This window comes from Sceloporus occidentalis, unplaced genomic scaffold, assembly GCF_023333645.1.
Source record: "Sceloporus occidentalis isolate IW3139 unplaced genomic scaffold, rSceOcc1.0.p SCAF_6, whole genome shotgun sequence".
Lineage (NCBI taxonomy): Eukaryota > Metazoa > Chordata > Lepidosauria > Squamata > Phrynosomatidae > Sceloporus > Sceloporus occidentalis.
In genome coordinates, this window is record NW_028316986.1 from 26,409,207 (window position 1) to 26,436,997 (window position 27,791).

General features: G+C 39.6%; 1 protein-coding gene across 1 annotated transcript in view; it reads left to right on the forward strand.

Moving 5' to 3' along the window:
* LOC149310543 (S1 RNA-binding domain-containing protein 1-like) overlaps window positions 1–27,791 on the forward strand; it is a 239,603-nt gene that overhangs the window by 175,888 nt on the left and 35,924 nt on the right. The gene's annotated exons all lie outside the window — the stretch shown is intronic.

The window sequence follows — 27,791 nt, forward strand, 5'->3', positions numbered from 1 at the left end:
TTTCTGGCTCACAGTTACCTTATCATGGGGTTTTCTGGGGCTGAGAGTGTGTGAATTGCTCAAGGACACTCCATGGCTTTCTATGGCCAATCAGGGAATGGAACCTTGATCTCCAGAGTCATAATGATCAGACAAAACCACTACACCATGCTGGCTCTCATATGCAAAGGTATTTATGACCATGGATTTCAGTGGATGGGAGACCAGATGAGGAGGCATTAGATAAGAAAGTGGAATGGTTTAAACATGCAGGAAATTTCATTCTACCTGAAACTTTAATTGGTTTAACAGCAAGGGAGGAGGGTGAATGAGAGTGCTGGTTTTCCAGCAGGAATGTTTGCTTACTTTATTTTGTTATTAGAGTACAATAGAGGAGGAGGAGGAAGATTAATGTATATCCCATCTTTCTCCCAATAATGAGATTCAAATTGCAGCTAATAACTTATTAAAAAACAATACAGATGAAAAACTATACAAACTGCAATAAATGTACAAATAGAAAAAAATGTGTTAAAAACAATTAAGCAATTTATAAAGTTAGAAACATCGACATTTATTTTTAATAATTATATAAAGGCCATGCTTATGGAATTTTCAGATGACACCAGATTGGGAGGAGTAGCTAATACCCCAGAGGAAAGGGTCAGAATTCAAAAGAATCTTAATAGATTAGAAAACTGGGCCAAAACTAACAAAATGAATTTCAACGGGGAGAAATTAAAGGACTACACTTAGTGGAAAAAAATCAAATGCACAGATATAGGATGAGGCACACCTGGCTTAATAATAATAATAATAATAATAATAATAATAAATTTTATTTATATACCGCTTTTCCGCAGATCAAAGTGGTGTACAAACAATTAAAAAACCATAAAAACATTGCATAAAATAGATAAAATCCCATAATAAAACCATGCAATCACAAACATTTTAAACACAATCGTTCATATTCAAGGGTAAACGTAGGGAATCGATGGCAACAGAGTAGGCAGCTTCATTCTTCGGGGGGGGGGGGGGGGGAGGCTTGACAAAAAAGAAAAATTTTAAGCCTTTTTTTGAATGTTTCTAGGGGGGTTGTCAGACGGAGTTTCTCGGGTAGATCATTCCACATCTGAAAAGACCATCTGTGGTGGCAATGTAAAGTTGTAAAAAATTTTTGGAAAAACATATATAAGAATATTACAAAATATATGCAAAAATGTGTACCCTTTTCTCCTGAACTGTTCCTTTTGAATATAATTGATACTGACAAATTGAAGTTAAATCAAGATGACTCTAGCAAATTAATCTACATGATAACGGCTGCCCGACTAGTCTATGTGAAGTATTGGAAGAAATCTCATGGTCCTTCAGTAAAAGAATGGGAAACAAAAATACATGAACTTGCATTAATGGATAATTTATCTGTGATAGCAAATGGTAGAACATTGCAGCAATGTAAACAAAAATGGAAATTTATTTTGGAAGCATGAAGAGCAGAGACGTTAATTGATTCATTAAATGTAATCTTCAAGGTGCATCTCTATATAGGGTTAGTTTAGTTGATTAGCTTATTTGGCGATATGTTTTAAATAATAAATAATAAAAGCTTTATTTTTATACCGCCCTTCTATCAATCAGGGCGGTGTACAGCATAACAACAAACACAGAATACAATACAATAATAATAAAAATACATTAAAAATTACATTAAAATACCTTTCTAGCCAGTTCACCATTGCCGTCAGGGGGGGGGGACTAACTAGGACTTATTTCGGGGAATGCTTGCTTGAACAGGAAGGGCTTTAGTTCCTTCCTGAACTGTGTCAGGGAGGTGGCCGAGCGGAGCTCTATGGGCAGCGTGTTCCAGAGGGTCGGGGCCGAGATGGCAAATGTCCTCCTCGCAGTGGAGGATAGTCTTGCCCCTGGGACCCTCAGTAGCTGCTGCCCAGATGTTCTGAGTGTGCGGGGCAGATTGTATGGGGAGAGGCGGTCCTCAAGGTATCCTGGGCCCAAGCCATGTAGGGCTTTATAGGTTATAACCAACACCTTGTATTGCGCCTGGAAGCGAATGGGCAGCCAATGCAGATCTTTAAGTACAGGTGTTATATGACTGGCCCTGGGTATACCAGTGACCAGTCTGGCTGCCATGTTCTGTACCAATTGTAGCTTCCGGGTTTGGTACAAGGGTTGCCCCATGTAGAGCGCGTTGCAGAAATCCAGTCAAGAGGTTACCAGAGCATGTACCACCGTTTCAAGGTCCCTCTGGCCCAGGTAGGGACGCAGTTGGCGGATCAGCCGAAGTTGATAACAGGTGTTCCTGACCGTCGCATCCACCTGAGATGTGAGGTGGAGCGACGAGTCAAGGAGCACCCCCAAACTGCGTACCGAGTCCTTTACGGGAAGCGTGATCCCGTTCAGGACAGGTGGAACCACCACCATCCCTGGGCCAGGTGAACCTATCACGAGCACCTCCGTTTTCTCTGGATTCAGACTGAGTCGGTTTTCCCTCATTTATTGTATTACTATGTTGCTAGACGGACTTGTCTTCTCTTTTCTTTCTAGAAAAAATGTATATAAACTTTAATAAAGATTTATTTTTTAAAAAAAGGCCATCTGGGATGTGGCAACATACAGTCGGCCCTTCTTATACACGGATTTTTTATACACGGATTTAAGCATACACGGTTTGAAAATGTTCCAAAAAAGTATAAATTTACCTTGATGTTCCATTTTTTATTAGGGACACCATTTTGCTATGTCATTAAACTTAATGGGACTTGAGCATACACGGATTTTGTTATACACGGGGGATCTTGGAACCAAACCCCAGCGTATAACAAGGATCCACTGTATTTGGAAGGTGGAATTACCAATAAGTTCTTCCCAGATGTTCTGAGTGTGCGGGGCGGATCATATAGGGAGATGCGGTCCCTCAAGTAACTTGGGCCTAAGCCATGTAGGGCTTTATAGGTAGTAACCAACACCTTGTATTGCACTCGGAAGCGAATGGGCAACCAGTGAAGATCTTTCAAGATAAGAAGATGCTAGCCACAGATTCTGATGAAACGTCAGAAAGAAACTTTTCTAGAACATGGACATAGCCTGAAAAACCCACAAAAAAATGATGCAGTGAAAAATGATTAACTTGCAGCTATAAAACAAGTGACTCCCTTATTCTTTTTCTTTTGTTTTCATTTTTGCTTAAACTTGAACAACTTGGGTGTGAAATAAGCTATGCTGAAATTGTTACCAGTTGTGAACAACACAGTGGGTATTTATGTGGTCTGTCTGGAGAATCCCGGGGATGCTTGGAGTGAACTCACACCTCCTCTTGTTATGTCAAATGCTTCCTTGTTTTCTGTCAGCTTTCAGTCTTCCATGGGTCATTCCACATGCAACCCTGGGTGATTTTTTGAGCTGTTATATGCCAATCAAATAGAAGTGGAAGAATGTCCTGCAAGCAGAGAAAACAAGCATTTCTTCTTTTTATTTGAATCTGTCTTGTGTTTTTCCATAAGAAAACTTATCCATCTTCTTTCATTCTTGTCTTGATGTTTAGGCTGTAGTCTTATGTCCATCCACTTTACCTGTACTCTAGAAGTGGGGAACATGTGGTCCTCCAGATGTTTCTGGACTGCAGCTTCCGTTATTCCAGCCATCATAACCAGTGGTGAGAAATCATTGAAGCTGCAGTCTAACAACATCTGGAAGACCATGTATACTTGATCCTTGCTATATATACTTGGAACATAAGTATATAAACATACATTGCGGTGTGCTGTTATTTGCAGGCTCAGGGTTGTGAAACAAAAGAGACCTCCCAAATGCTCTTGAACACTTTTTGGAAACTACATGTATATATAAATGAGATAACTGCATGTATATGGAAGCTTTGTTCTAAAAGAGGAGTGATCTGTTCATTTAGAGGTGCCTGCCTTTCTGAATGTTGCAGCCTCTGTTGTACTGTTTGCAGTTTTACCTCCTGATTTCATCAAATAATCACAATAATACCCAATTCCATTCTTGCAAAGAGATGATGTACAGTATTTTCCTTTTTATGTAAGTATGATAAATAACATGTGACTGAAGTGAAAGGAAAAATATATTTAGTGAAAAAGAGTGAATTAAGAACTGGAAAAAATCAGTAGCAATGCTAGTAGTATTAATACTAGCAGTAATCTAAAATACATTAATAATCCAGTAGTGCACTCCTGTGCATGTCTAGTCCCAGAAGCAAGCCCCAGTGAATTCAGTTGAACTTTCTCCAGGTGTATAGGGTTGCCATTTACAGGACTTAGAGCTATCAGGAGTTGCAGAACCAGCTCCAACCTCCTGAGGATACTATCTATCCCTGTTAGCAAGCTAGAGGTGGGTGAATTGGACTAGGATGCCTAGTAAAATAACTTATCAGCAGTTGGTTTGGGCTGGTAGAAATTAGTGGTTTGGCCCATCTTACCAGAGGCACCAAAGCATTCTAAGAAATACAGGTGATAAGCATATTACAACAGCACTGTACTATACACGGTCAGTGCTAATATATACTTTCTATGGACAGGTGCTATATAATATGTGGACAAAGGAAGCAAGGTGCAGTATCTATCAGTGACTACCGATTCTTGTTTATAATGGCCACCAGGGTTAAACTGGTTCTTTCATAAGGACAGAAGAAGGACAATTCATATCTTACAATCACTTCTGTTTAGGAATGTTCCATCACATAGAGTATCCTCAGCAGGCTTCTACAGCACCACATCTTGAATGAATTAATTTTCTGTCTTCACTGCCCAGCTCTCACATGCTAATGGTATGAACAATTCTAACTTTTTGTTCAGCTGTATACCTTTACACTTTATGAATTTGTCTGGTTCTTTCATAGCTGCTCTTCCCATTCCTAATCTTCTTCTGATTTCTTGACTGCAGTCTCCATTATGAAGCCGCTGGGAGAGATAATCCGGAAACATGGAGCTCAGTGTTATCAGTACGCTGATGACACCCGGATCTATCTCTCCATGTCCCCGACTGATACAGTGACTAAAGATAGCACCTCTCCTCTGGATGCCTGTCTAGAGTCAGTAATGGGCTGGATGAGGGAAAACAAACTCAAGCTGAATCCAGAGAAAACAGAGGTATTTGTGATAGGTACCCCAAGCCCAGACAGTGGAATTTGTCATCCAGTCCTGGATGGGGTCACACTCCCCTTAAAGGATAAAGTTTGCAGTTTGGGAATACTCCTGGACTCATCCCTACAGCTATCATCTCAAGTAGATGCAATGGCCAGGAGTGCCTGGTATCAGCTTCGGCTGATATGCCAACTGCGTCCCTGTCTGGACCGAAAGGACCTTGAAACAGTAGTACACGCACTGGTAACCTCTCGTTTAGATTTCTGCATTGCGCTCTACATGGGGCTACCTTTGTACCAGGTTCAGAAGCTTCAACTAGTTCAAAATACTGCAGCCAGATTGGTCGCCGGAAATTCAAGGTCGGACCATATAACACCTGTTTTAAAATCTCTTCACTGGCTGCCACTTAGCTTCTGGGCTCAATACAAAGTGTTGGTTATTACCTATAAAGCCCTATATGGCTTGGACCCGAGTTACTTGAGGGAACACCTCTCCCTACACAATCTGCCCCGCACTCTCAGAACATCAGGGAAGTACATACTTGAGTACCCCAAGGTGAGACTGGAAACAACTTACCAAAGAACATTTACAGCGGTAGCTCCGACGTGTTGGAATAAACTTCCAGAAGAGATCCGACTTAGTCCTACTTTAAATGTTTTTAGGAAATCCCTGAAAACCTATCTCTTCCATCTTGCACACCCTCCTGACTCTTTTAAGAGAAATCATCCCTTAACAGAAGTTACCTCTAGATGTTTGACCTGCAATTAAGATATTTAAGATTGTTTCTTATGATGTTTTTAAAATGTTTTATACGAATTATATTTGAGATTTGTAATGTCATTTGATATGTTGTAAACTGCTTTGATCATGTTGGAAGAGCAGTATATAAATAAAGTTGTTGTTGTTATTATTATTATTATTATTATTATTATTATTATTATCAGTGTTTGATCCAAGGTATGGGAAATACTTAACTAAGGCCCGTTCCGCATGGGCAAAAAGTATGTGCTAGGTATGTACTAGGGTTACGAAAGGGCGTCCCTTCTGGACACCCTAACCCTAGTACGTACTTAGTACGGACAAAATGGTGGTGCCCTATACACATGGGCGCCGCCATTTTGATGTTGCGGACACTTAGTGTCCACACTTCGCAGCTCACTTATGATGCCGCAAGTGCGCCATTGGCGCCTTGCAGCGTCATAAGCGTGCTGCCAAAAGAAGCCTCTCTTTGGGGCTTCTTTTTCGGCTGTCGGGAAGCCTCACCATTTGGAGGCTGAGGTTTCCCGGCAGCGGAAATGGAGGCGCCGGCAGACCGCCTCTGTAAAGCACCCAATTCATTTTCCTCTCTCTCTAGATTGAATTTATGTAAATCCTCCATGGTCATAATTTTTATTTTCTTTCTGTTTAACATTAAGCCTGCCTTTGCACTTTCTTTTTTGACTTTCTTTAGTGACTGTTCCAAGTCTGTGATGCTTTCCACTAGGAATATGGTGTCATCTGCATATCTTAAATCGTTATGTCTGTTCCTGCTATCTTCACTCCTCCTTCTTCCATCTGCTCTATGCATGATATTTTCTGCATACAAGTTGAACAGATAGAGAGATAGTATGCAGCCTTGCCCTCCTCCCTTTGCCAACTGGGAACCGTTCTGTTTCTCCATATTCTGTTCTGTCAGTAGCCTCTTGTCCTTATTAGTACAGATTCCTCATCAGGATTATCAAATGTAGTGTCACTCCCATTTCTTAGCAGCCTTAAGAAAATTCACTATTAGGTTTAGAGCAAAATGTTAACAATCACCATATATAATTAAAACTGTTTTAGTGCTTGAAATGATTTCATGGTGCAGTCTTTGAATGTCTGTACCAAGTTGATGAGAGCCACTGTGATCTAGTGGTTTGAGTGTTGGAATAGGACTCCAGGGGACTAGGGTTCAAATGCCTGGAAAACACTGGGGAGTAGGATCCCCGTCATGGCAAGGTTTGCTCTGTAAAGGCTTCCCTTTCCTCCTCCTGCCCCCAGTAATGTTGATTTCCCACTATGAATAAGGGCAAAAGCCTTTGCTATGTAATTTATACCCTTAGATCTTTATAATAAGTAGTTAGAATAGCTGCAGAATTGGGACAATATTTGGATAACCAATCCCCACTCCACCCCCAGCAGAGGTCCTAAGCTGAATACCTGAATATTATTTGTGCATGAATTAAATTCCATTGCTTATTTTGTAACATAGTTGTACTAGTATTCATGACATACCTGAAAGTTCAAGTTGTTTTGGTTTTTTTTAAAGATAAGTGAATAAGTTAAATGTAACACAGATGGATATTCCAAAAGGCACTTTAAAATACAGTGGTATTTTTCAGGTTTGTCAAACATTTTGATTGAAATAAAAATTGATTTCTTTGCCTCAGGGGATATTTCTGGGTAGCTTGTGGCTATTAAAAACAAATTGAACAAAAAGGGAACAACAAGAGATATGTATAATAACTAGACTATGTCTATTCACAAGATATATATATCCAGATACATAATTACAAGACACATCAATAATAGCCAATATATATCTAACGAGTGAAGTGGTAACAGTCCAAGTCTACAATGTTGCTGATTTTAGCAGTGAAGGAGGTTCTACTGCTGTAACATAATATTAGAGTCCAAAATCAAAAAAGCAATGATGATGGATGATGCTTGGAACAAATCAACATGAAGTTGGAACTAATAATATTGGCTGGTAGCAGGGTCCTTATAAGTAGAATTCAGATGGGACGGCTACCTCCGGAGTCCTGTGTGGCCGTTTCGACTCACCAAGGTCTTCATCAGCATATTAATTTCATAACCGGAATAATATAGTACATTGTGTGTTCCATACTTCTAAATACACAAAGTTGACAATCAAAGATATATTAATTACTATCAGCAACATAATACCAAATATAATATAATTAACAAACGAAATTGAATCATTATGTCTTACCCACAATATTAAACAGCTTGGCTTGACTGATAAAAAAGGATGCTGGTACAAGTTCACAGAAATAGTAACTCATAATATACTTTGCCTCAGCAATAGGCTGCAGGTGATAAAGTGATGCATTGAATTCTCTTAAAGGTATATCCTCTAGAGACATACTATCCTACATGTCCCATAAAGTAAGCCCAAACCATAGCTGAATGCATATTAACACTTATAATAATTGAAAGGTAACTAACAACTCCGACTCATTCTAAATACATTATGAGCATAATATAGCTCTATGTAATCTGCCTGGCCTCCTTCCCATATCCATATCTGTCTCTGATTTGTACAATATTGACCAATGTATATAATTTCATAAAAAAGAACTTAAATCCAACCGATCATTTAAACCCTTGGGTATGTTTGATGACAACTTATGAATCCAAAATGATTCTCTTTGTAGGAGTTTAGTGTGTTTGTTGCCACTATAAAAAGTACCAAACTTGACTTGTTCAATAACAAAGAATTTTAAGGATTCTGGAGAGTGATGTAATTGTGACCAATGTGTGACAAGTGAAGTATCTAAACTTTTATTTCGAATGGTACTTTTATGTTCAGATATTCTAATTCTTAGAGGTCTTGAAGTTTGTCCCACATATATCTTCCGACAAGGGCATAAAATCACATAAATAACATTCAGGGAGTTACAATTAGTGAATGAGTTTAATTCATAACATTCCTTTGATATGGGATGGATAAAGGATTTTATGTTTAAAGATTGTTTGCAACAGCTGCAATGACCACATCTGTGATGTCCTCTTACATGAGAAAGCTCCTGAGCATGTTCATAAAAATCCGTATGCACTAAAGAGTCCTTGAGATTTCTAGTTCTCCGAAAAGTTATAATGGGTGCCTGTGTACAGCCTGGAATGTTCTGAACTATATGCCAATGTTTTTGTATAATATGTTTAATATGGTGCGCGGCATGAGTGAAAGTGAAGGATCCTATAATCCTGTTCTCAGTTGTCCTATTCGAAGGAAGAAATAGTGTGGAGCGATCTTTGAGGGAAGCTCTGTATCTAGCCTGTTGGACTATATGAGGAGGAAAAGCTCTATCCTGTAATTCTAATTGATACTGATCAGCTGACCTTTCATAATGAGTGTTAATGGAAGAATTTCTTTTTAATCTTAGGAATTGTGAATATGGTAAGTTTTTTTTCAGATGATAAGGGTGACAGCTAGAAAAATGTAGCATGGAATTACGGTCCGTAGGCTTGTGAAAATTACGAACTCCAATCTTATGATTATAAATATAAACTTCTACATCTAGAAAAGAAATATGCTGGGTGTTTGACTGGCATGAAAATTTGATATGTTGGCTTACAGAATTCATCCAGGTGAAAAAGTTCTCAACTCTAGATCTGTCAGAAAATATGACAAAAATGTCATCAATATATCTTCCATAGTATTGTAAATATTTATGAAAAGGATTCTTATCTGGATTAGTAATATATGTAGATTCTAAATGAGCCATGTATAAATTGGCAATACTTGGAGCTGCTGGGCTACCCATCGCTACCCCTTTAATTTGAAGGAAAAATTGAGTATTAAACCTGAAATAGTTCTTTTCTAAAATAATATCCAGAATATCCAATAAGAAATGAATGGGAGGTTTTTTCACATTTTTAGAGTGCAGATAAAGTTCTACAACATCTCTGGCTTCAGCATGGGGAATGGAAGTGTATAAAGAATTTACATCCAAGGTGACCAAACATCCCTCGGGATTAATCTCTGTGCTCTCTATACTTTGTATGAAATGACGGGTATCTTTAATATAAGAAGGTGCTTCAATTACTAATGGTGCCAGGAATGAATCCAAATATTGGGATAAAGGTTCCAAAAGGGACCCTGACCCTGAAATGATAGGTCTACCTGGTGGAGGAAAACCTTCCTTATGAATTTTAGGTAATACGTAGAAAATGGGAATGCGGGGATATTCCTGTATCAAAAATGATGCTGTAGTGGAATCTATGTATCCCAACAATTCTGCTTCTTGTATTAAAATTTTAATTACAAATTTAATAGAGCTAGTGGGGTCCTTATCCAAAGCTTGGTAACTGATGTGATCATTAAGTTGACGAAGTACTTCTTGTAAGTAATCCTTTTTGTCCAAGAGTACTATGGCTCCCCCTTTGTCAGCTGGCTTGATTACTATCTCCTGTTTCGAGGCTAACTTTTGTAAGGTGCAATGTTCCTGATAACTTAAATTGTACCATGGTTTCCTTAAAGAAGCCTCTAATTTTTCAACATCTCTTAATACTACCTCCTCAAAGGTAGATATATTGTGATTGCACACAGGGGGAATGAACTTGGAGGGGCGTTTGAAAGTATGTTGGAAATTTTGGGAAGAATCCCCAAAGAAAAATCGCAACTTAAGTTGTCTTATAAGTTTAAAGATATCTATTCTGGTTAGAAAAGAATTATAATTAGGGGTGGGTACAAATGAAAGTCCTTTATTTAACAACAAGTGCTCTTCATGAGACAAATTGTAAGAGGACAAATTTACCACTAGGTCCTTGTCCTTCTTTTTTGATTGTATTTGGGATTGCGAGGACCTGTTCGTGTAGTTCTGCGTAATCGTGGGCCTGTTTGTAAAAAACCTTCATCTAAGAGTTCCTCTCTAGTAGATGTATCTGTGGAATAGCCTCGTTCATCAGAGGATTCCCCATCTGAGGAAAAACTCGGTCTCTCTGCAAAGCGTACTTTCTTACTGGATGAACTCTTCAGCCAGGGGTAAACTGTTTCATTAACATAATCAAGTTCATCACGTTTAAATTTTTTAATTTTGTATGCCTTGAGTTCCTTTGTGAAAGAGTCCAATTCTTTTTCTAACACTTCCATACGTTTTTGAATATCCTGACTAGAAAGATCTACAGATAATTGAGCCAATGATTCATCAATCTTGAGTTTGGTTTGTTCTAATTCTGAATTAAGTCTATCTACCAAAAGTAACATAAGGTCAGAGGAACACTTGTTGAGAATTGCAGCCCATTTTGTTTTAAACTCCACATCATTTTTGAATAAGCCTGGACTCTTTTGTATCCTGAGGCCTCTGGGAATGCGAGCTGTCTTGCAATACTCTGCCAGGGTGGATGCATGTAAATCCATTCTAACATATTGTTTTTTAAGGAATTCAAGGTCCTGCCAATTGCCACGATGCTGTGTGGCTTCATTCTCATTGAATAAGAATCTATTAGCTATAATTCGTGCTTTATCAGAATCATCAAAGGCAAAAGTGTGTGTCCATTCAGCCATGATCTAATTACAGAAACACCAACCAACGAGCAGCAGGCTTACACTTAGACAAACTGAACAAAAAGGGAACAACAAGAGATATGTATAATAACTAGACTATGTCTATTCACAAGATATATATATCCAGATACATAATTACAAGACACATCAATAATAGCCAATATATATCTAAAGAGTGAAGTGGTAACAGTCCAAGTCTACAATGTTGCTGATTTTAGCAGTGAAGGAGGTTCTACTGCTGTAACATAATATTAGAGTCCAAAATCAAAAAAGCAATGATGATGGATGATGCTTGGAACAAATCAATATGAAGTTGGAACTAATAATATTGGCTGGTAGCAGGGTCCTTATAAGTAGAATTCAGATGGGACGGCTACCTCCGGAGTCCTGTGTGGCCGTTTCGACTCACCAAGGTCTTCATCAGCATATTAATTTCATAACCGGAATAATATAGTACATTGTGTGTTCCATACTTCTAAATACACAAAGTTGACAATCAAAGATATATTAATTACTATCAGCAACATAATACCAAATATAATATAATTAACAAACGAAATTGAATCATTATGTCTTACCCACAATATTAAACAGCTTGGCTTGACTGATAAAAAAGGATGCTGGTACAAGTTCACAGAAATAGTAACTCATAATATACTTTGCCTCAGCAATAGGCTGCAGGTGATAAAGTGATGCATTGAATTCTCTTAAAGGTATATCCTCTAGAGACATACTATCCTACATGTCCCATAAAGTAAGCCCAAACCATAGCTGAATGCATATTAACACTTATAATAATTGAAAGGTAACTAACAACTCCGACTCATTCTAAATACATTATGAGCATAATATAGCTCTATGTAATCTGCCTGGCCTCCTTCCCATATCCATATCTGTCTCTGATTTGTACAATATTGACCAATGTATATAATTTCATAAAAAAGAACTTAAATCCAACCGATCATTTAAACCCTTGGGTATGTTTGATGACAACTTATGAATCCAAAATGATTCTCTTTGTAGGAGTTTAGTGTGTTTGTTGCCACTATAAAAAGTACCAAACTTGACTTGTTCAATAACAAAGAATTTTAAGGATTCTGGAGAGTGATGTAATTGTGACCAATGTGTGACAAGTGAAGTATCTAAACTTTTATTTCGAATGGTACTTTTATGTTCAGATATTCTAATTCTTAGAGGTCTTGAAGTTTGTCCCACATATATCTTCCGACAAGGGCATAAAATCACATAAATAACATTCAGGGAGTTACAATTAGTGAATGAGTTTAATTCATAACATTCCTTTGATATGGGATGGATAAAGGATTTTATGTTTAAAGATTGTTTGCAACAGCTGCAATGACCACATCTGTGATGTCCTCTTACATGAGAAAGCTCCTGAGCATGTTCATAAAAATCCGTATGCACTAAAGAGTCCTTGAGATTTCTAGTTCTCCGAAAAGTTATAATGGGTGCCTGTGTACAGCCTGGAATGTTCTGAACTATATGCCAATGTTTTTGTATAATATGTTTAATATGGTGCGCGGCATGAGTGAAAGTGAAGGATCCTATAATCCTGTTCTCAGTTGTCCTATTCGAAGGAAGAAATAGTGTGGAGCGATCTTTGAGGGAAGCTCTGTATCTAGCCTGTTGGACTATATGAGGAGGAAAAGCTCTATCCTGTAATTCTAATTGATACTGATCAGCTGACCTTTCATAATGAGTGTTAATGGAAGAATTTCTTTTTAATCTTAGGAATTGTGAATATGGTAAGTTTTTTTTCAGATGATAAGGGTGACAGCTAGAAAAATGTAGCATGGAATTACGGTCCGTAGGCTTGTGAAAATTACGAACTCCAATCTTATGATTATAAATATAAACTTCTACATCTAGAAAAGAAATATGCTGGGTGTTTGACTGGCATGAAAATTTGATATGTTGGCTTACAGAATTCATCCAGGTGAAAAAGTTCTCAACTCTAGATCTGTCAGAAAATATGACAAAAATGTCATCAATATATCTTCCATAGTATTGTAAATATTTATGAAAAGGATTCTTATCTGGATTAGTAATATATGTAGATTCTAAATGAGCCATGTATAAATTGGCAATACTTGGAGCTGCTGGGCTACCCATCGCTACCCCTTTAATTTGAAGGAAAAATTGAGTATTAAACCTGAAATAGTTCTTTTCTAAAATAATATCCAGAATATCCAATAAGAAATGAATGGGAGGTTTTTTCACATTTTTAGAGTGCAGATAAAGTTCTACAACATCTCTGGCTTCAGCATGGGGAATGGAAGTGTATAAAGAATTTACATCCAAGGTGACCAAACATCCCTCGGGATTAATCTCTGTGCTCTCTATACTTTGTATGAAATGACGGGTATCTTTAATATAAGAAGGTGCTTCAATTACTAATGGTGCCAGGAATGAATCCAAATATTGGGATAAAGGTTCCAAAAGGGACCCTGACCCTGAAATGATAGGTCTACCTGGTGGAGGAAAACCTTCCTTATGAATTTTAGGTAATACGTAGAAAATGGGAATGCGGGGATATTCCTGTATCAAAAATGATGCTGTAGTGGAATCTATGTATCCCAACAATTCTGCTTCTTGTATTAAAATTTTAATTACAAATTTAATAGAGCTAGTGGGGTCCTTATCCAAAGCTTGGTAACTGATGTGATCATTAAGTTGACGAAGTACTTCTTGTAAGTAATCCTTTTTGTCCAAGAGTACTATGGCTCCCCCTTTGTCAGCTGGCTTGATTACTATCTCCTGTTTCGAGGCTAACTTTTGTAAGGTGCAATGTTCCTGATAACTTAAATTGTACCATGGTTTCCTTAAAGAAGCCTCTAATTTTTCAACATCTCTTAATACTACCTCCTCAAAGGTAGATATATTGTGATTGCACACAGGGGGAATGAACTTGGAGGGGCGTTTGAAAGTATGTTGGAATCAAAGTACTAACTGCAACAACAAAAAATACCCAAATTTGCAGTGTTGGGGGGGGACCACAACTCCCACCCCCAAAAAACCATCAAAGGAGTGTTTTGAAGTAAGACTCTTTTATCAAACATCAGAGGGCTAGGCTTGTGTTCGTAGAATCTAGTTGAAAGGGTTTTTCCAAATGAGACACAAAAGATTAAAATATCAGGTCTGAACTTTCAGAGACTTTTTACCTGAAGAAGTAAGGTGTATGTCTGTGTGTTTCTTGTGTTGAATGTCTTCAATTCTCCGCATGAAAAGGATGTTACTTATTGGGTATGATAGTACACCATTCATATGTTTTGATAATAAGTTTTGATTTTTGTGGAGAGAGACAATTTGTATTTTGTAGGGATGGTTAGAAAGTTTTTCATGAGGGATCACAGTTTTGAGATATCATGACTATATGGGCTCCTTTACATTGGACAGTGCTCTATCCGATAGCCCATTTAGCTGAAGTTCAGTTTAGAGATTAAAAAAGGAACAGAACAAAAAACTAGAAAGCACATATTCACAGTGGAAGGATAAAGGAGACAAAGTCCCATCTGCTGTGTGATTCTGCTGAAACACGTGGGGCTTTTTAAGAAATAAAAAGTTTTGATCATTGCACATCATGTGGGACCTATTTGAGGGATCGCCTGCTTCCATATAATCTGCCCCGCACCCTCAGGTCCTCTGGGAGGAATCTATTGCAGCCTTTAAAAACCAGACTAACTGCTACATCCCAGAGGGCCTTCTCTGCAATTGCTCCCAAACTATGGAACGGTTTGCCAGATGAGATCCGTCAAATTGCCAGCTTAGACAGCTTTAAAAAACCTATCAAGAAGGATCTCTTCCGGCAGGCCTTTCCTGACTAAAAGTGCCCAGCCACAGAATGACTGCCCCCCACATCATGTATCAGCCCACTGCTCTGTCCTCGCTGTATTTTATTGTGTTTTTAATAGATGTTTTAATTGTAATTTGTTTAATCCTGTTTTAAGGGGGGGGGGGATTTGGGACATAATTTTGTAAATGTGGATTTTAACATGTTGTAGCCGCTTTGATTGTCTTTTCACAGAAAAGCGGGATATAAATAAAAGTTTTATTATTTTATTATTATTATTATTCCCTGTAATCAGAGTCAGTGTGGTGCAGTGGTTTGAGTTTTGGACTACTACTTTGGAGATCAGGGTTTGATTCTAAACCTAGCCATGAAAACCTTCTGGGTGACCTTGGGTGAGTCACACACTCTCAAGCCCTAGAAAAATGCTTGATAAGATTACCTTTTGGTCACTATAATTTGGAAATGAACTGAATGTCAAAACAGTTCCATTAGCCTTTTGGACCCACTGAAGTTTCCAAACAATTTTCAAAGGCAACCAAACCACCCACTCACCCCCATATTGTGTGCTACAGTAATCCAAATGAAAAGGCATAGCCACCTTGAGTCCCAGCCTGGGAAAAAGTGGAAGATATAAATAGTGAAGGATAGACAGCATGTGTCACTGTAGCCAAATCTCATATCTCCTGGTACATGCACAGCTGATGCCTATGTCTGGGTGTGCTAAGGCACTCCTGGCCTTAATATCCAGATCTGGATTTGAGTCTAGGAGTATGGCAAACTATGGCACGTTACAGACGCACCTGTACCATGTACGTACTAGGGTTGCCCGGGGGCGTCTCTTCCAGACGCCCCCAACCGTAGTACATACACAGTACGTACAAAATGGCAGCGCCCATTCTAGATGGGCGCCGCCATTAGGACGTCATGAATATGCTGCCTCCAAATGGGGTGGCGCGGACGTGCTGGGGTGCACTTTCCACGGCCCTGGAAGGAGCTCCGAAACGGAGCTCCTTCTAGGATTTGTGTCACTGGCACAGCTTTTAGATAGCTGCGCCAGCAACGCATGGCAGAAAGGGGCCAAGTGCCCCCTTTCTCCTCCTTCCCACTGCCGTCGGGTGTCCTTGGGCCATGAAGCCCCAAGGACACCCCTTTCCAGGCAGCAGGGAAGCGGCCTTTTGCCGCTTCCCCGCGGCCTGGAAAGCAGCGGATCGGGGCATCAGAGGCTGCTGCTGTGGCAGCTGAGGCCCCGATCTGGTAGGGAAAGAGCCGGATACAGGCCGCCCCAAACGGGCGGTCTGTAACGCTCCTATCAACCTGAGTGTTAGGGGAAGTGTAACCCTATCTGGTGCAGGTTGAATCCTTATGACTGATCAGAGCATACTGTATCTATATTCTCTGGATTAAGTTTTAGTTTGCTCATGCTCATCCAGTCCGTTGTTGACAGAGAACACTGGTTGAGAATTGAAGCAGCTTCCTTGAAGTTATTTGAGGAGAGAGAGTGAATAAAAGCAACTTTCTATTTTGCTGAAAAGGTATGGTAGGTAATTACAATTATACACAGTTTCAAAACAATGTCATGGGGCCTGCAAGTCTAACACAAATACAGAAATATAATTTTCTTAAATGAAAAAAACTACAATGAGGAAGCCACCTGTACTAGGCACCCTCTGAAGGAACTAAAGGTACAATACTTAGGGATAACTTTCAATTTCTTCTCCATTCCTATAACTTAATATATTACATTTTTAACCTGCCTTTCAACAAGATCCGCTCTAAAGGTCAGTAAAAAAAAACTTCCCTCACCTCATTACTAATTATGGGTAGTAAATTAATTTTTAAACAACTTATTGCCACACTCAACCCCTCCCTCTTGATCTTTGTTAAAACATCTGAAGACAGTTCTAATACCACATGAGATCTTTCTGATATAGCAGTGTTTATTTATTCATTAAAAAAAAAACAGATACACATTTTTAACGAAGGTATTCAGAATGCACATTTTTGCTGAAATCACCTGGGCTCCAAGTGAGACTTTTGGCTCTCACATTTTAAGATTATCACCAACAAAACAGGAAGTACCCTGGGATAAAATTAGATCATTCAAATGTCTGGTTACCACTGCAGCAATAAAAAAATAAAAGTGTTACACACTGTAATTAACCATCAAAGAAACTTCTGATATTAAAATTACACTTTAACCCTTAAGCTTTATAACCAGCAGCTTGTAAACCTTGCTTATACTCCTGTCTCCCTTTGAAGTTATTCACTTACTCCCCCCCCCACCAAAAAAAAAACAAAAAAAAAACCTTTGAGACTGTCAGGAGTTTTGGTTTCCCTGGATATTGTCTTTTGATTATTTCCATGACAAATTTGCCAACTTTACAAGTAAAAGTGAGATTGTGAATGCATGCCTACATACCATAAGGCAGTAATGTACAAGAATCCCCCATTTTGATGAGATTATAAGAGATACTGACTTACTAGTAATTTTGCACACACAGAAAGATGAAATTTTATGCAGCATTAATTCATTAAGATAGACATGTGTGAGGGGTGGGGAAAGGAACCCAACATTTTTAATTTAAGGAGCTGGTCCAAATAAATGCCTGTACTTTTAAAAAGTTTCACAATGGATATTCATCAGACTTCATGCTGGAGTGTTGTCAACTTGAATGAATATTTGACTTGGACAAAGACATCTATTCCCCAAAAATGTAAGATATGTCCAGTTTGCTGGATTTTGTTTTGTTTGAACTGTTAAAACTTTTGTGAATCTTTTGACAGTCTGTTCAAGTATTTCAATTGTTTTACATTCTTGTAAGGCGATTTTTATAGCACCCCATTCTGAGACGTATATATATGAGGTGGGTTAGAAAAAAGTTCATTTTAAAATAAACACACACACATACACACACTTGAAAGAACTTGCCAGGGGCTAAGGTGAATATTTAAAAGCATTAGAAATGATTAAACAAAGAGGAAACATGCCATCAAAAAAAGACGAGATGTCTCACAAAGTGTTTGGAAAATTTGCATATACTATGTGTACATGTATGTATGCAAATTTAGAAATAATGATTGCAGTTTTAATAGAAATAGAATACATTTCACCACAGTAGGCAAGGCAGTCTATTGTAAGACATTTGCAAGTCCTTTCACAGATAAGATCGCTTGATTCCATTCTGACTTGAATGCTGAAGTTGATACAGATCCAATAAATGCATGTAAACTTGGCTCTTACTTGACCTGTGATGCTGGATACATTTCAGTCTGTGCGGCCTGAGGATCTGGATGGGATCTTTGGAAATGTGAGAGCCACCAAATGTCTATTGGACCCATGCCTTTCTTGGCTCTTAAAAGCAGACAAAGGGGGACTAGCCAAGTAGATAAAGGGAGTAATGAATGCCTTGCTATGGCAAGGAGGGTTTCCATCCTGCCTAAGAGAGATGGCATGTGGCTGATACTGAACTCCACTCTAGTGGAGCATTACTGGCCAGTCTCCAACAGCCCTTTCTTAGGCAAGGTTCTAGAGTTTATGATAGCCACTCTTCTTGGATGGTTTTTGGATGAGACTGCTTATCTAGATCCACTTCAGTCTTACTTCAGTCTTTGTTACGAGACAGAGATAGCTTGGTAGGTGAACTAGACAGGAGGAATGTGTTTCTCTTTGTTCTGCTGGACCTCTCAGCAGCTTTCAATACCATTGACCACTGATGGGGGCACTGTATTACAGTGGTTCCGGACTTCTCATTTCTATCCCCCATGCTATTTAATATCTACACGAAACTACTGAAATAATTTTTCTGGAGTTCTAGGATTTGGTGTCACCAGTATCCCTACAACACCCAATTTTCCCAGAGGGATGAAGGAGCTACAGAACCTTTTATTTAACAACAACAACAAAAATCTGTTAGTCCTCTTCCTGTGAATGGGCTAGTTTGTTATGAGCTAGCTAAATAGCATTTAAGTGGCTGAACAAGATATGATGCCGTTCTGGTACACTTAGGTGAAGGTGCAGTTTTGGCTTCTATACAGGACTGCTATGTTACAGAAAGAATATCCTCAGTTTTGCCCTGTTTCATTTTGTTTGCACACATGGGCTGGCATCCTCTTGGTTAGGCCCAAGTAGAGTAGAGTCTTTCGATCAGCTGTTGAATAGTAAGTCAACATATTTGTAAATTTCATTCATGTAAAGGGTTTATTCAAGTCAGAACTAACAATAGGCTTTGGGCCTATTATTAATGATTTTGTGTTGAAATCAAAATATAATAGCAACAGCCAGAAATATTATTTCAGGAACCGAGAGTTTTAGCTGTATCTTAGGGGTGGGGGTATGTATCCTATAAATATTTTAGGTTCTGTCACTTCCACCCCCTCCCCTATGGTGATTGATCCATAGCAGATGTCAGTTCCATCTGGTACAGCTGTTATCTATTGAATATTAGAAAGTTGTGAGTGTCTTTTTCTTAATGGGGGCTTTAGAGCCCTTCTAGCAGGTGTTAAGCTTTATGCATTTGTTGGGCAAAGCTGTGGCATGCTGACTAGGAGAATTAATAAGATTCTTTGCAAGACAGAAATAAATGCATAGCAATACTTTTCAAAGGATCCCTTGTTCGTTCTCTGCTATGCTTTGTTCACCAGACTATTTGTACAGACAGTCAAGTCTCTCCTCAGAATTACATGACAAATAAACAGTTTAGGTGAGTGGGCAATGTGAAGGAATTGATCCCCCATGGTTAAAAGATATAACAAAACTTCATTTGGAGATCTCAGGCTCTTGGTTTTGAGCAGGAGCTGGTTGAAGAAGAGTTATAAGGAGAGCGAGATATATCCTGAAATATGTTAAGGATGCATGGACCATAAGATATTTGTAAGGGTGTAATTCTTTATAAAACCAACATTTTACTTCATATTTAACTTCTACCAATGATAGGGAACTTGTGTGCAGTATATAACATAGCATATATAAAACAAACCAAGTCTGGTAGTTTCTTAAAAACTCCATGTGCCCCCGAGAGATTGCAATAGTTTCCATTGACTTCTGCTAGGCTCTCATGTGTGTTCCACATAGGCCTTGTTGAAATGAAGAGTAATTGCTTGGAACAAAGTTGGGCAAACTGCAGCCCACAGCTGGTATATGGTCCTGGGTTTACTCTGTGCATCCCCTGCACTTTGATAGCATCATCTGTACTGTATGGTATGTGTACATTGTTGATCATGATGTGTGGAGGGATGGGTATGACATGAATGAGAAAGAGAAAGAAAGGACATGAAAAGTTGATGATCTTAATGCAATGATATCTCCACCCACCCAGGGTGGGGATGCCGTGAAAACATTATTACAATCTATAATCAACACATCCTTCAGGAAGGGTAAATTTCCATCAAAATTAAAATTAGCAATGATTAAACCTCTCTTTAAAAAACCCCTCCCTGGACCCCCTGGTAAGAAATAACTACAGACCGGTCTCCCTCTTACCATTCTTGGGCAAAGTGATTGAGAAGACAGTTGCCCTCCAACTCCAAGCGATCTTGGATGAAGCCGATTATCTGGACCCATTTCAAACTGATTTCAGTGCAGGATACGGAGTTGACACTGCATGGTTGCCTTAGTCGATGATCTCCGGCTGGGCATCGACAGGGGAAGTGTGACCCTGTTAGTACTCTTGGACTTCTCAGAGGCCTTCGATACCATTGCACCCAATATCCTTCTGGAACGCCTGAGGGAGTTAGGTATTGGGGGCACTCCGTTTTCTCTGGATTCAATCTGAGTTTGTTTTCCCTCATCCAGCCCATTACCGACTCAAGGCAGGCATTCAGAGGAGAAATTCTATTCTTAGTCGCTGTGACAGTCGGAGGCATAGAGAAGCATATTTGGGTGTCATCAGCGTACTGATAACACCGCTCCCCATGTCTCCAGATGATCTCTCCCAGCGGTTTCATGTAAATGTTACATAGCATGGGGGACAGAATGGCGCCTTGGGGGACGCCAGATGTCAGCTCTCTCTTGGAAGAGCAACTGTCCCCCAGCCTCACCATCTGGAATCTGCCTGAGAGGTAGGAGCGCAGTGCCCCCAATACCTAGCTCCCTCAGGCGTTCCAGAAGGATACCCTGGTCAGTGGTATTGAAAGCTGCTGAGATGTCCAAGAGCACCAACAGGGTCACACTTCCTCTGTTGATGTCCAGATGGAGATCATTGACTAAGGCGGCCATGGCAGTCTCAACTCCATATCCCGCCCTGAAGCCAGTTTGAAATGGGTCCAGATAATCAGTTTCATCCAAAACAGCTTGGTGTTGGCAGGCAACTGCCCTCTCAATCACTTTGCCCAAGAATGGTAATAGGGAGACTGGTCTGTAGTTGTTTCTCACCAGGGGGTCCAGGGAAGGATTTTTAGGAGCGGTTTAACCACTGCTATTTTTCACTTTGATGTAAATTTACCCTCCCTGAAGGATGCATTAATTATGGATTGTAATAATATAATCACTGCGTCTCCACCTTGGGCGGTCAACCAAAATGGGCAAGGATTGAGGGGCACGTCGTCTTACTAACACTTCCAAGGAGCTTGTCCACTTCATCGGTATTTATAAACTCAAAATGATCCAGTTTAATGCAGTCCACAGAGTCACTGGATACCTCTCTTATTGTTTCTATTGTAATGCCGACATCAAGATCAACCCTTATCCGAGAGATTTTATCTGCAAAAAGTCATTAAAAGCATCACAGCAGGCCTTAGTTGGTTCTAATAAAGAGTGCAGGGTGGGAGACAGTTGAGTTAGCTCTTTAACCACCTTGGACAGCTCTGCTGGATGAGATTCTGCAGATGCAATACGTGCAGCATAGAAAGAATTCTTTGCTACACCTATTGTCACTCCATAAGAATCCAATAATTTCTTATGGAGTGTTTTGTCAGATAAATGCTGATGTTTCCGCCAGCAGCACTCTAGTTGTTGAACAGCCCGCTTCATTTGTCGGTTATTAATAACTCTATAACCATGATGACGAACCTGGCATGTGGCAGAGGCCAGGAAGAATGAGGGAGAAGGAGAGTGGAGCATGCACTCTTTTGAATTTCCAAGGTGGGAGGGGTGCTGGGACAGGAGTGTTCTGTCCTTCAATCCCTTCCACCCCAGAAAGATGGGAGAAAGCCTTTCCACGGTGGGAGGGGTGGAGGAAGGGAGTGCTCCGAAGGAAGAGGAAGGGCAGGAGGGAAGTGACGAAGGGGGTAAATGTTGCTGCATCTGCCACCGCCGCTGGACAAGGTTTGCAACTTGGGTATAAATTCAGAGAACCAGCCATTTTTGCTATTGCCATCATTTGAGACTGAGAGAGTGCGACTTGCCCAAGGTCATCCAGTGGGTTTCATGGCTGAGCTGGGAATCGAGCCCTGGTCTCCAGAGTTGCACGCTCAAACCACTACACCACACTGGCTTTCTATATTACATATTTGTTATTCTTGTTATTGTAGTGTGCCTTCAGTGCTTTATTTCATTAGTTGTTGTTGTATGCCTCCAAGTTTTTTACAACTTATGGCGACCTTAAGACGAACCTATCCTGGGGTTTTCTTGGCAAGATTTGTTAAGAGAGGATTTTTGTCATTGACATCATTTGAGGCTGAGACTGTGTAAGTTGCCCAAGGTCACCCAGTGGGTTTCATGGCCTGGCTGTCCAGGAGGGATTCCAAAAGGTCCTCCATTTTGAGCCAGGCTGAGAAGAATGGAATTAATATTTATATGAATGGCTTTTTTGTTTTGTTTTTGTTTTGAACTTTTATTTGGTGAAGTCCTCAATTTTATCCTTGCGTGTTCCCCCCCCCCCCCAAGAAGTCCCACCACCCTGCCCCCGGAAGTCCCATCCCTGGCACCGAGTGACACCTGGTGCAGGAACGCTACTGAGTTTGAGCACTCAGTCTCTAAAAGGTTCGCCATCACTGTCCTATAGGCTCTGCAGCTCTGTTTGTATTTGAAACCCTGGCCTCTGTGATCTATATCTAATATTCTAATCAAAACACCACAGAAATAACTTGTATAACTATAGATAGATGCTTATTGTTCTAAGATTTTTGAACAGAGCCTAGGTATCTAAGCTTCAGCTTTGGTGTATATGAAATAATCAGTTCGTTTGAATACATTAGATCAGCTGTTCACACCCTGTGCTCCAAAGAGCCCTTAGCACTTTGCAGGTGCTCTGTGGCTGCTCCAGGAAAACAAAATAAATAAAAATCTAACAAAATTAAGGAATAAGAAACAAAAAGTACCACTACTTCTAAACCCCATTAACTTGTAAAACATAGGGTAGCCCTCTTAGGGGCTCTGCCATAAAATTGATTCTTAAAAGGGCTCTGCGAGTCAAAAAGGTTGGGAAGCCCTGCATTAGATTATAATGCATTTATGACAGCAACTTTATTTAAAACATCAATGACATTTGATATTACAGTAAACTGGAGGGCTTTCCTACCTTATCATATGCATCTTATCACTGGTACTGCAGCCACAATATTGTGAGTTTGATCCCAGAAAGCTCCAAGATGACTCAGCCTTCCATCCTTTCATAGGTTGGTGAAATGAATACCCAACTTGTTTGGGGCAATCGGCTTACAGATTGTAAACTGCTTAGAGAGTGCTGAGTTTACTATGAAGTGGAATAGAAATGTTATTGCTGTTTGTAAATTCTATCATTTAGATTTGGTTAGCTGTGATAAAGGAATAGGGAATTGTTGAGAAATGGCTCAGAGACCCCATCTGATATCAACCACAATTTAATGAATTACAAATATGAGTCAATGGAGTCTGATTTTGCTAGCATGTCATATTTTGTTAAACAACTTTGGAAGAGCTCTGTGACTTAAAAGATAAAACAAACTATTGGGTGAAATAATCTGGGATCTTGGCTGAGGACCAGCATGATGTCCTGAACAGACACATCACAAAACCACTGCAGATCAACCCAGATTTAAATGAATGACTTATAAGAGCCTCTGAGCTAAGCCAACATGGTGATTGAATTAGCTTCTGCATATACAAAGCATTCACGCTTCTTGGCTCTGGTGGGCCTGTGCAGTAAAGTTCACAGTGTTATTACTTTAAGTACATGTACTCCATAAAAAAAAGAAGTTTTCAGGTGGATTTAGAACCTGTCAATTTTTGAAAAGCACAGCTATTAAAAACAGGAGTAGGTACTAAAATAATGAAAAAGAACAATCAGGACTCAAGCAGTAGCAAAAGGGCTGTTTGTTTTCTCAATGATAGTAATAATTTTAATTTCCTTTTTGATTGCCTTGGGACTTAATCATATCCTGCATATTCGGAAGGGCTTACTTTGAGGTAAACAGATATAGGACTGAAACTTTACTTTCTTGTTTTTGTGTTTAGCCTTATTCTCTTGGTCCCATGTCCCACTTGTAGGCTTCTCCCCCAAGCAACTAGTTGGCCATTGTCTGAACAAGACCCTACAGTAGATAAGCCTTTGATCCAACACAACTGTTGTTATGCTCTTATGAATACTATAGTGCAGTCATGATTTGCCAAGCTGAGCAGAGTCTAGGCCAGCTGAATCTGAAGCAAGTTCAAACTCCTTCCAGCACAGAAGCATGGAAGTTACTTAGGAGTGGCCTCACTCTGGTCTTATGGCTTTGTCCATGGGTATAAATATGTTTCCTCATCCCAAAAGGCCATTACAATAGTGGCCCCACAGATCTGGAATAGCCTTCCTGAGGAGCTCTGTCTCACGACCCGCTTGGAAACATTTAAAAAGAGACTTAAAACTCTACTCTTTCGCCAAGCTTCCCCCCCCCCCAAGAGTGAAGACCAATATGCTTGTTGACAATGATATTCTGCCTTGCCCCTGGATGTGGATGTTTGATGGATTGTTGTATTGATGGAGTATTGATGTAATATTTTTGTGCTTTTATAAAAGTGTCATATGTATTTGATTTTAATAGTCTGTAACCCCACTTCGATCCACTGGGAGAGGCAGGGAAACACAAATAAATTTTATTATTATTATTATTATTATTATTATTATATTGCTAAATACTCATTGAATACTAGATTAAAAACCAAAGTCAGAATCATCCAGGCCATAATACTTCCAATATCTTTGTGTGGTTGTGAAAGCTGGATGTTGAAGAAAACTTATAGAAAGTTAATCAACTAATTTGAAGTGCTGTGCTGGAGAAGCGTTCTTCGGATACCTTGGACTACTAAATAGAAAAATGAATGGGTCTTAAAAGAAATCAAGCTGAAACTTGCTAGAAGCCAAGATGACTAAACAGAGATATCATGAGATGATAGGACTCATTGGAGAATACCATAAAGCTTGTTAGAGTGGAACGCAATAGGAAAAGAAGTAGACCACACTACAGATGAATTGATTCAATCAAGGGAGTCACAGGCTTGAACTGATTAGTTCTTGGAGGTCTTTTGGAAGTCAACCTGATGGCAAATAACAATACCCTGGACTGGAGGAAGTTTGGTTCCAGTGCTGGGTTCCACTCTCCCACACCCATTTTTATGCTTGAAACCATCTTGTGCCATCCATTCCAGGTAAAAGAGTTGGCAGCAGAGTAGCATATGGAGCAAAGGGCAAATTATGTGGCACCTACAGCTCTCTCCTATAACAGGGAGAGTGGCAGGGGGTTCACTGCCTTTCCCCAATATCGAGTGCCTGACTCACTCTTCTAATGCGGCCAGCTCTGCATTGGACTAGAAAATAAAATCATTAATATGTTTTAAATCTCGGTTTTAATATGGCTGTTTCTGTGGAGATTTTTAAAGTGTGTTTATGCTGCTTTTGATTTTATAGTCTTTTTTAAAAAATGATACATATGCTAAAATTTAGGCAAAGATATACATTGAGCACTAAAGTTAGAATCTCCAAGCCCTTGTATTCCCCATCACCATATATGGCTGTGAGAGCTGGACAGCAAAGAAAGCCAACAGAAAGAAAATAAACTTATTTGAGATATGATGCTGAAGAAGAGTGCTGAGGACATCGTGGACAGTCAAAAAGACAGACAAATGTGTCCTAGGACAGATCAAACCTGAACTCCCCCTGGAAACGAAGATGACAAAACTGAGACTCTTGTACGTTGTCCACATCATAAGAAGGCATGACTCACTAGAAAGGATGATAATGTTAGGAAAAGTAGAGGAAAGCAAAAACAGGGGAAGATGCATGCCAAATGCGTAGACTCAATCAGGGAGGTCATGGGCCTGGGCCTACAGGATCTAAGCAGAGCAGTTGATGATAAGGAGGATTGGAGATGTCTCATCCACAGGGTCACCGTGAGTCAAGGCTGACTCGAGGACAGTTAACAACAAACAATGAAGAATCATGTGGCCCTGCAGGTGCTGCTGAACTGCAAATCTCATTAGTCCTAATTAGCATAGTCAGTAGTAAGGGATGCTGTGAGTTGCAATCAAACAGCATCCGGAGGGTCACATGACTCCCTGATCAAGAGAAACCTGTTAGTATCAAGAGGCTGGAGTGTAGCTCATCACTTCACCTTGGATGCTATTCTGAAATATTCCACTTTCTTTTATAGTGGCTTTTCAAAAAGGAAATTGTGGAAAGTGGGGCAATGAATCCTCACTTGTATTTTATTCACCCACCACCCCCCTGAACACATTCCTATGTAAACATGATGTGTCTAGCTAGGAAGCCTGTTTGGATGTCACCTTTAATTAGTTTAGTCAGTGTTGGGTATTTTAATAATTGGGAGCAGTAAACTTTAACTGATGGAACTGTGAGTTATAGGCATTTGTATTTTGACAGATTGCTTTTGTTAATATTGCTATAAAAGCTATTAAAAACAAAAATATTCAACATGGACCTTTCCCTCTCACAATTACTTGTAGCTTCTGTTGACTGAATTATTAAGTTGCCTTTTGTGTTTCCTTGAGTGTTGCAAAGTGGCGTGTATTATAGTTTTGAGGATCTGCCATTATTGAAAATAAATTAATTGGTTAAGAGACCCAACACTGCACTACATAGAGCTGTGAATGTGTGGCCCTTTGGGAAGGGTGAAATTGCACTAATCAGATGCTTTGAGTAGATGTGTTTACCAGTGGTCTTCCACTTGGTAGACTGAGGTAGCCAGCCATCATGTAGCACTTACCCATGCAGTTATCTGCCTGCTTCAGAATGCATGTGGTTGTTAGCTGTTACTGTTCTTTGGCAGCTTTTTAAACAAACATTTTATTAAATGTTTTGCTACAAAAGTAGACATACTATAATGTGAAAACTGGAGAGGAAAGCAAGTAAACTAGCAAAACACAGGCATTGCAGTAATCTCTTTTTTTGTTCCTTTGTTCTTCCTTTTTGGAGAAAAACAAAATAGACCTGTGCTTGTCCAGGAATATAGCTCTTTTTTGAAATACAATAGATTTTGTAATGTAAAGGCTATCTGAATTTTTTTGCAAACTAGGGCATGTTACAGACGGGCCCATGAGGCGCAGTCATCACACGCGAGGGGCGGCGCTTCCTGATGTGCCTTGCCCCTCACACGAAATGACTACATCAAAATGGCGCCGCCACATACAGATGGGCGCCGCCATTTTGACGTAGTGGACGCTCTGTGTCCACACATCACACGGCGGAAGTGACGG